General features: G+C 38.7%; 1 protein-coding gene across 3 annotated transcripts in view; it reads right to left on the minus strand.

Moving 5' to 3' along the window:
• Positions 1 to 10,897, minus strand: part of CFLAR (CASP8 and FADD like apoptosis regulator) — a 62,647-nt gene that overhangs the window by 40,692 nt on the left and 11,058 nt on the right. The window contains exon 1 of one of the 3 annotated variants that reach the window (XM_036755206.1): positions 5,975 to 6,628. The exons of the other annotated variants lie outside the window; for them this stretch is intronic. The gene's annotated coding sequence lies outside the window, so the exon portion shown is untranslated. Of the gene's footprint in view, positions 1 to 5,974; positions 6,629 to 10,897 lie in introns of those variants that run through there. 3 annotated transcript variants of the gene reach the window in all.

Below are 10,897 nucleotides of genomic sequence, written 5' to 3' on the forward strand. Positions count from 1 at the left end.
TAGTACTTTACCTTGTTTTTCCAGCCCAACCGACAGTCTGGTTTTACAGAAATTCCCTGTCACTCCCACTAAGAAAGCCTGATAATTCAGACCTTCACAATGTGTCCCAGGAAAGCGTCTGCTAATTTAGAGAATCTACTGACCCTTTAACTTCAGTTCCCTCATGCTACCATATCCTAAGTATGACTACATACAGATAAAGGACATTCTTTGGGGATTAAGTAGCAGCCCCCAACCTTCAAATAATCTAGAAGACAATGGAGGTAGAATCAATTTGTCATAGTAATTCAGTGAGTCATGTGGGACAAAAATTCTAGAATCAGTTTCATTTCTTTTTGTGGTAGAAGTAGGGGGAGGGGCAACAGAGAGTACACTGCTGGAGAGCATTAAATGGCCAAAGGAGGAATGAGAAGGGGTGGTAGCTGGCCAGGTTTGAGAATGATGAAAATTGGACTTAATATGGGACTGACTTCAGTTTCCAAATTTCTCCTCTCCTTCCTCCTTTTGTTCTTGTCCATGGACAATGGACTAAGGATCCTATCAACTGAGATTAAGTTGTCTTACATTTACATAACACTTCAAGGTTTATATAAAGTATTTTCTTCACAAAGGTCTAAAGGGATAGGGGCACTCTTACCATAATCTCATGCCTTTCCCAACAGAATCTTGGATTCTGAAAAATTGATTCTTACAGGTGAACTTTTGCCTCCTCTTGTGAACTAAAGCCTCCATGCCACCTCCCCATCACCTTCCAACTCCCCTTCAAGAAGGGGAATGTCTTCTCTTATTAGAATGGGAATTCCTTGAGGGCAGAGGCAGTCTTGCTTCCTTGTATTTGTATTCCCAATGCTAAGCAGGGAACCCTAATAAATACTCCTGCTTTTCTATGTATGAGTTTTATCTTCATCTTACAGATGAGAAAGCCAAGGCCCAAAAGTTTAAATGTCATATCCTGTGGTCATGGGGTTAAGATGTCAAAGCTAGCACCGGTACCCAGACAGAGCTCTTTCCATTACATCATTCTGCCTGCCTCAAAAACACTGAAGTGTAGCATCACTTCCTAAGAATTAGAAAGAATTGAACTTCATAAGCCAGAATTTAATAACTTGAGACATAAATTATTTAGGAAAGAACTCCTTATTTGACAAGAACTTCAGGAAAAATTCGAAAGCAGCTTAGCAGAAATTAGATTTAGAATACGTTGTACCTCTATATACCACAATAAGCTGAAAACAAATATGTGGCCTAAATATTAAAGGCCATAGCCTCCTCACCCCACCACCACCACCACCACCACCACCACCACCACCACACACTAGAAAAGAGCCTTATCTGATATTTTCACAGCTATGGCTAATGAGTCAACTCTTAACCAAACAAAAACAGGAAATCACAAAAGATAAAAGAGAAAATTTTTTATTACATGAAATTGAGAAGCTTTTGCATAAACAAAATTAATGTAAGTAGGATAAGAAGGGATTAAGAAAAAAATCTTTGCATCAAATATCTCTGACAAAGGTCTTGATATCCAAACTATATAGGAAACTAACACAAATACATAAGACTAAAAGCCATTTCCCAACTAAGTAATCAGAGGATATGAAAACAAATAGTTCTCAAAAGAAGAATTGCAAACTATTAACAGCCAAATGAAATAAGAGAAATGCACATTATAAAACCCCCAAGTTTCACCTCACAACCAGCAAATTAGCTAAGACAAAATATAGAAAATTGGTATTTCAAGGGCTGTGGAAAAATAAGCAATTAAAAATAATCGGAAATGACTAAAATGTCCATATCCTTGACCCAGAGATCCTACTGCTAGGCATATACCACAAGGTAAAAGATGAATATACACCATAATATTTATAATAGTACTTGTAGTAACAAACAACTGGAAACAAAGCAGATGGCTAACAGTTGAGAGAATAGCTAAATAAGTGATAAATGATGGGATATTACTGTGCTGTAAAAAATTATGAATATGAAGAACTGAGAAGCACAGGAAGACTTCAATGAGCTAATACAGAATTAAGAGATGCAAAACAGTGTAAGCAGAACCAGGAAAACAATACATACAATGACTACAATAATGTAAATGAAAAGAATAAACATAGTTGCTGTGTTGGTTAATTTTGCTGAACTGGTTTTTTTCCCCCTCTTTTTTAGTTAAGGAATGGTTCTCTGGGAGGATAAAGGAAGAGATATATTGGAAATTTAGGTGATGTAAAAACAAAATATAGGTAAAATTTTAAAAGCACTTCCTCATTTTATTAGTATATGGAATCTTTGACTTTGACTCCCCACCTAAAACCCAAAATATAGTATGGAACCCCAACTCTGGGTTTTTACCCAGGACAGATTTGTGTCTCACAAATTACTTTCTCTTTGACTCATTCCCCCTCCAAGGGTTTCTGCTGGGAATACATATAAAAAGAGACCTATAATTTATAAGTCTATACGGAAAAATTAAAAGGGCACTCCATTTACATGGGAAGCATTTAGGTGAACTCAGAAATACTGATGTGGATGCAAACAGTGCCCTAAGGACTAAGTCGCCTTTTCCCTGGTTTGTCCTCTAACTTGGAGACACCTTAAAGTCTCTTGATACAAAGGTGCTCTAAGGGATGAGTTTCTCTCTCCCTGGCACCCTAAAGTCTCCTCCCCTTATCTTGAAATACCACCAAACTTACCATTACCCTGGGCCATGGAATTCTTTCTCTCCCCCACCCTGGGTCACAAAATTTCCAGTCTCCCTTATCTTGTGTCATTTGTTGTCCTCTACCAGTGTCCTTATCTTGTAAGACTTATCCTATCCCTACATCTCCAACCCCCATAAGAAACCCTAAAATCATCCTACAGGCTGTATAGCTTTTGGTCTATGTGAGTGAGGTCCCTTCCCTACATCAGTGCCTTTTATTTAGCTTCTTGCTAAATCTCAGGCCTGCTGCTTTTGCATCAATAAGGCTCCCAATGGCTACAGAGAAGGTCTAAGTGGATTTTTTCACATTTGATGAACCAGCTCTCCCAACTCTGACCTCATCAATACCATACAGATTTTATTCAATGAGACAAAAAGGAAAAACTATGAAGAACAAAGAGCTTACACCTGAGCCCATAAACAGTTAAAATATCACTCCTAAGTACTTGATTCTCAGTATCAGATTAGTATTGGTATTGATTCTCACTCCCACAACACCCCAGGTTAATTAATTCTCATCCCCGACAGGGACCTATAGAGTACCTACCATACTGCCCGGTGGTAGAAGCCACTCCCCCAAAATGGAAGGCTTTAGTCACTAGTAAATCTGCCCCACAGGGGGAAGGCACTTGTAGTTGACAGAGTGAACCCCTTTTTCCAGGACCTCTACAGTCTGCATAACTAATAGTAATACCGAAGGGGAAAGTCTGGGTTCGGTCTTCTACATCATGGCTCTGTCCTTTGCTACTCCTCAGCTCTGGTTTCTGCACGGTCCAAGACCTTAGTCAACACTGTGCACACTGTGCTCTTTGTCCTCCACTACTGCTGTCAGTCATTGCTGACTCTGAGGCTGTGTTATTCCTCTTCTCCTGGGGCATTATGGGGCCTTGAAAGGGGCTTCAAAGATACACAGCAGTTCAGTAAATCATAAACTAATACAATCTTTGTAGCCCTTCCCTTTGAGTCTCTCGGTTATTAAAACAGCTACAAACTATTTATATACAAACAATTCCGTGGTCATAGAATATGGATTTCACCCTCCCATGGAGAAAATAATGTCAACGTCAGAACAAAGGCTTCATTTTTTAACCTGGTAAATCTCAACCAGGCCCTCCCCACCCCCTGGGACATACAAACATATACACACACTTAGTTCATATTTACTGAGAATGGACTATGCACAAAATACTGTCTTATATCTCTTTGTATGCCTTAAAATTACTGGCATGTAGAAAGTACTCAATTGTTGATTGATAGAAAGGAAAAAAAACTGAATAAAGTACACACCAAATGAAATAATAGTTGTAAAGCTCTTAGCTCATATAGTAGAACCTTAATAAATACCCATTCTCTTTCTTTTTCCTTCCTTTCCCCTTCTCCTGCCTCTTCTCTTCCATCCCCTCCCTGAAAAACTGAGAGTCAATTATAGTTCTCCCATCAAAGAATCAGAGAATCTCTGAGTCAGAAGGGACTTAATAGTCACCTAGTCTATCTGAAGCATGAATGAATACCCTCTACAACATCCCATGATGTTCCTGTGATTGATTGCCTTAACATATTCATTATCTTAAGAGGAAATCTATTCCATTTTTGGACAGCTCTCACCTTGAATGCAATATAATTGCACTACATCTGAGGAAGTGACTTACCCAACCCTGTGAAGTGGTAGAGAGAGGTTAAGTGACTTGTTACAGCAGCTAAAAAGAATTGAAGCAGGATTCAAACTCAGGTCTTCCTAACTCCAACACTCAATCCATTCCATCACTCCAGTGACCTCTAGAGTATTAGCTTCTCTAAGGCTAGGACTGTCTTTACCTTGGTAGTAGCATAGTGCTTAAATATATAATTAGGGGTTAATAAATGCTTTTTCATTTATTCATTTATTGAGTACTACTGATTGTGATAAATTCAAAAATAGCTACTTAGCTACTGTTGTTACAACTTGTATTTATACAGAGTTTTAAGTTTGGCAAAGTTTTTACACGAGGTAGGTGCTATTATTATCCCCATTTACAAATAAGGAAACCTCAAAGAATTAAGTGACTTGCCCAAGGTCATACAGCTAGTAAGTGTCTGAGGCAGAATTTGAACTCAGGTCCTCCTAACTCAAAGTCTTGGGCTCACATTCATATAGCACTTTAAAGTTTGCCAAATAACCCTGTGAGGAAGACAGCACAAGTATCGTTATCCTATATTACTTATATTACATAATGATTTCCATTTTACAGAAGAATTTCTTTGCAGGGGAAGCAGACAACAATCAAGAAATATTCATTAAGTGTCTACTATGTTTTAGCAACTATGTCAGGCACAGGGGATAAAATGATTTAAAAAATGAAATCATCCCTACTTTTAAGGGACTTTTTTTTCTATCCAAATGAAAACTTTCCACTTTTACCAAAGCCTTTGTTAATATTTTTTCTTGTGTCTAAAGTAGCATTAGCATGACCAAAATAATTTTTATTAGCATATATAACGTTCTCTGACTCAAGTAGTTTAGTGATTTGTAATTAGTTTGTCTGGAATGTGTCCCCAGAGATAGTTTTCTTTTCTCTAGAAAATGACTAATGCTTGCAGAAAAGGACCAGATGCTAGGCATAGGATGAACACAAATACAAGTATAAATAAAAAGTTTCCTTTGCTTTGCCTCTCTTTTTTATGGCATTTAGGTAACTGAGAACCTTCCAGGAACACCCTGGGACTATATATTAAGCCTATACATAGGGATGGGGACCCATGACCTCGGGTTTCACAACTGTATTTCAATGTTTTCCTCTGTGATCCTGTGTATCTTACTTTGTGCATTTAAAACCATTCTGAGAAAGGCTCCAAAGGCTTCACCACACTGCCAAAAGGGTCGTCCATGACAAATAAAAAAGGTTAAGAAGCCCTGCAATAAGTCTACATAAAATTTATACAAATGTGAGATATTCTCATTCTTAGATGAGATCTAGAATATAATCAGTAGTGACTAATAAATCAACGAAAAGCATTTATTAAGCTCTTAAAGACATTTCATTCCATCAACAAATACTTCTATGTGAAGTAACAGTTTTAACTCAGAAAAAAAAAAAAAGCGTTTGTATAGTTCACAGGCTCCAAGACTGAGTAAATAGTTCCCAAGTTCAAATTCAGAGTGCAGCGCTACATTGGTGGATCTAGGCGGGAACCCGCTGCCTCCGGAGCTGCTGGTAAATGCCTCACTCACTGCCAGCCTGCTAAGTTCAACTCTGCCGGGACGGGGAGAAGGGACGAGTGCTCCTTCGTACTCACGGGGCGTGAGGCTTGGTCATCCAGCGCTCTGGAGTCGGCCACGTAGTTGAGCCACTGGGCAGACGCAGAAACACCACAGTCTGTAATTCCTAACACAACAGTTGCCACAGCTACTCCCTGGAGACCCGGCCAGCCAAGCAGTTTAGAAAACAGGAAGCAGGAAATTTTAGGTGGGTCCTAGAGTTTTCGAGGCAGACGCGCAGTAGTTTGTTTTGCATTTAAAATCTGATTCGGTACCGGAATCCGTTGCAGAGGGCTATTCCTCACCATTCCCAGGAAGGGTTTGGGAGGGAGGGTGAAAGTACCTCAGATAATGTACCTCCACCCCAATTCTGTACTCTGGAGCGGACCGCTTGCTCTTCCAAGCATGAAGTCTCCACTTGGAATTTCTTACGTAATTCTCGAAACTGAAGCGTAGGGGGGGAAATTTTCCCCAGAGAACCACGGGGCACCTAGTTTTCCGTAAAAGCGGTTCCACGCATAGTTTAAAGCTCCTACGCCTTGACAATGACTCAACCACAGAATGCAGCCTCTTTAATAGAATGTGGAGGGGGTGGGGATGAAATAAGGCCAAAACCTTTTTCCTAGGGGACCCTGAAAAGGGAGTTCATGGCTGGACTGTTTTTATTTGGAATTTCAAAAAGTTCTCTATCATATCACCCTCCTACTCCCCACTTTATACACACATACATATACACACACAAACGTAAAAAGAGTCTGGGACAGCACTTGGGAGATGGGGGTGGGAAGGGAGGGGATTGTAGTTCAAAAAAATCATAAAAATTTACTTTTTGAGAATATCGACCCCACCCCTTATTTAAGGGGGGAAAAACCTTTCAGTTACCCATTACGTACTGTATAAAGTCCAAACTTTTTGCATAGTGTTTCCGTCCTCTGCGTTTTACTTCCAAATTTATACTCCCCAGCCTCATCTCCCGACACTTCCTTCAGCCTGAAGTTGCTTCAGTTCTCAGACCGACAATCCGGTCCTCAGTGCCTTTGTTTACAATGACCCCACCCAGAATACCTCTCTAGCTCGGCTATTGGACTCTTACTCCCAATTCAAAAGTCACTTCCTCCATTTAATACTGCGTATTAAGCACCCACCAAGCACAGGGCCACTATGCTAGGGGATACAAACACAGACTACAAAATGAAGCAGCCCTTTTTGCTCAAGAAGATTATGATCTAAAGGTGGGGATGGGAGGGACACAAATTAATATAAGACAGAATGGGGTAAAAGAAAAGATGCAGGTAAAATTCTTCAAGAAAATTTGAGGAGTGATCATTTTCAAGGAAAGCCTCCAGAAGGAAGGCTTTCCTACTCTTCCCTCTCCATCTACTCCACACTCATCCAAATTGTCATTGTCATCTTTCTAGCCTTCGAACAAAAATAGCACTAGCTTATTACATTATACATGGTATTGTAATTGTGTGTGTGTGTGTGTGTGTGTGTGTGTGTGTTCACATCTTCAGCACCTTGCTGAGCTGGAAGAGAGGCCTTAGAGTTCAAGTTCTTCATTGGAAATAGGTGTTGCTATTTCTTTTTCCTGACCAGATTCTCCCAAAGATCACAGAATCAGAAGGGATCTCTAAAGTCTAAATGAGACCAGAGTCCTACTAAACATTTCTGACAAGCAATCATAAATCCAGTGCTAAGAAGGATGTCCAGCTGCACAGGTATAATCTGATTCAAATTGCTTTCCTGAGGGTTCTCAATAGGGGGTGGAGGGGAGAGAGAGGGAGAGAATTTGGAATTTAAAATTTTTTGTTTTATTTTTCAGATTGACTCTTTTTTTAAAAAAAAATTATTTTTAATTTTCAACATTCACTTTTATAAGATTTTGAGTTCCAAATATTTTCTCCCTCCCTTCTTTCTCCCTCGCCAAGACAGCATGCAATCTGATATAGGCTATACCTGTACAATCATATTAAATATATTTCTACATTATTCATGTTGTGAAAGAAGAATCAGAACCAAAGGGAAAGACGAGAAAGAAAAAACAAAAAAAGAGAATTGTATGCTTTGATTCGCATTCAGACGACATAGCATTTTCCATCATGAGTCCCTTGGAATTGTGTTAGACAAAAAAAAAATTTAAACAAATGTTAAAAAATGTTTTTACATGTAATTGGGGGAAAATAAAATATTAATTCAAAAAAAAAAGGATGTTGAGGGTCATTTATTCCAACCCTTTCATTTTAGAGATAAGGAAACAGATCCAGAGGATATGAAGTCACCTCCAACTTCACAAAACTTTTCAATAGAGCCTGGATCAGAGCCTAGATCTTATTTTCGATGCAATGGGTTTTCCACTATCCCTTGCTGCCTCCATTATTTGATTTCAGATTGACAACTTCCATTGGGGAGGAACATCCCCTTTTGGACAGCTCCCCTTGTCAGGGAGCTTTTCTTTCCTCTGTCTTTAGACCTTCTCAGGCCAAACAGAACAAATCCAACCTCTCCTCCACATGCTAGCGCTTCAGATATTTGAAAACGGTTATTTGGACATGGTTATTTTGTATTGCTTTCCTGCACAAGATCAGAGAGAGATGTAAGATGCTTCCAAGACCATCACGCTGCACTACACTCCTCTGGTCCTGCTCAGTAATGTGGAACTCAGAAATAAACAAGATACTACAAGTGTTCTTTACGATCATTTGCTTTGTTCTGGACACTATGCCTCCCCTAATGAAGCTTAGGACAGAACTAGATTTCTTTTTTTTCTTTTTGCTATTGTGTCACACTATTGACTTATCTTGAGCTTACAATTCACTAAAACATTTGAAGTCAAAATCTTTGTCTCCCTACCTCTTCAATACTGCACTTGTGAAGTTAATTACTTGAACCTAAGGTTAAAAAGTCTTGGCTTTTCTTGTCCACCCCAGGGAAGGGTTAACTTCTTGCCTATTCCAGTGGACAATACAGTTAAAAGAAAATAAACCTGCCATAGAGATGATAAAACATTTCAGTACGGAAATAAAGGACAATGGGCTCAGAATTTCACATATATGAATCAGACAACTAGATGGGGCAGTGGCTCTACTACAGTGCATGGAATCAGGAAGACTCATCTTCCTGAGTTCAGATCTGGCCTCAGACACTTATTAGCTCTATGACTCTTTCGGGCACAAGTCTAAACATTTTTTATTAATTTAACATTATTGAGGCAGCTAGGTGATATAATGGATGGAGTGCTGGGCTTAGAGTCAGGAAGATCTGAGTTCAAATCAGATCTCAGACACTTAGTGTCTGATCCTGGGCAAGTCACTTAAAACTATTTACCTCAGTTTTCTCATCTGTAAAATGAGCTGGAGAAGGAAGTGGCAAACTCCTCCAGTATCTTTTCCAAGAAAACCCCAACTGGGGTCTCAAAAAGCTGGACACAACTAAAAAGGACTGAACGACAACATCAGACTTCAGCTGGTCTTGCTTAACTATTTTTCTTTATCACAAGGGAGAGTTCTTTCCCTAGTATAAAAGAGAAAAAGCATTAACAAAAGTAATTAGAATAAAGTCAACCACCAGTGGGGAAAACTGCCAAAATTTGTTATTCTTTTAAGATAACAAGAGTACTGCAGAGCTGAAGGGAAGAATACAGTGGCCTAGCAGAGTTGTACTCCATTCTTAGTTCTAATATTCTCCAACTTTGACAGTGTGAAGGCTGGGAAACTCCCATGACAACAGAAAATCTTTAAAAAATTTTTAAATATTTCTAAATATCGGTCTAGAACTATTTCTTGTCAATGAACTAAGTACTAACAACTTTAAAAACAGCTGTGAATTTTGGCACGGTATTCCTTCCATCAATGCTAACCATAACCCCTCTTTTGTAGATGACCAACCTCTTTTTTTTAGTTCAAATTAAAATATTAAGAAAATAAATATTTCCCCATTCAAAAGTCCTTTCCAGACTTTTATCTTTAAGGAGTGTGTAAAAAGAGCACTGGATTTGGAGTCAGGAAGACTCACTTCACATCCTGCTTCAGAAACTTCCTAGCTTTGAAATCTTGGAGAAGTCACAACTTTTCCGGGACTCAGTTATGACATCTATCTCACAGGGTTGTTGTGAGGATCCAATGAGATAAGCAACACATGGAAAGCACTTTGCAAAATTTTAAATGTTATATAAATGATAACTATTTAACAAAAGCTAAGTCCCCAGGAAAACAGAGTGAGTTTGATAACCAAACTTAGAATAAGAATTTACTTAGAACAAGAACAAACTTAGAACTTTTGTCCAGTTAAGATCATTGCTTTCCCCAACAAAACAAGCTCTTCCATTCTGAAATAACTAGAGTGTAATGCCTGACACATAGTAGGCACTTAATAAATGGCAGTAGGCTTGACTTGTTGACTTGTTCACTGGGAGGAGGACCCTTTGAACCTTTAAGAGGCTAGTGGTTAAAGAAGGGATTGAAGAATTTTAGGAGATTAAGTAACTATTGTTCTAATAGATAAGGCTGCACAAACTTAGGTTTTTATTGAAGCAATAGACAATATATTTTGATTTGCCATTTTAGTGAGAGCTCAGTGGTAGCTCAGCTTCCTTTACCAAAGCATTTATATCAATTTTTATGCTTGTAGGCGGGCCACATAAATCACACTGTGAGCCGCATGTGCCTGCATTTTGGACAGCCCTGTAATAGATGAAGTAAAATGTACTACATCTGATCATATTGTTCAAGATTTCTAGAAATGTTACATCAAATTGGCTTGTGTCAGAGGTCAGTCAGTCTGAGAGCATGAAGAGACTCTGATAGTTTGAGCATCTCTCTTAAGCAATGACTGAATTTAGAAAGAAGAAAACAAGCCCCTTATGTGCCAAGCACTGCATTAAGCACTTTATAAATATTATCTTGTTTGAATCCACTGTTCATCAATTTATTGATTATTAGCTAGCCTAATTAATACATTGAATA

Source organism: Trichosurus vulpecula, chromosome 4 (assembly GCF_011100635.1).
Source record: "Trichosurus vulpecula isolate mTriVul1 chromosome 4, mTriVul1.pri, whole genome shotgun sequence".
NCBI classification, from domain to species: Eukaryota; Metazoa; Chordata; class Mammalia; order Diprotodontia; family Phalangeridae; genus Trichosurus; species Trichosurus vulpecula.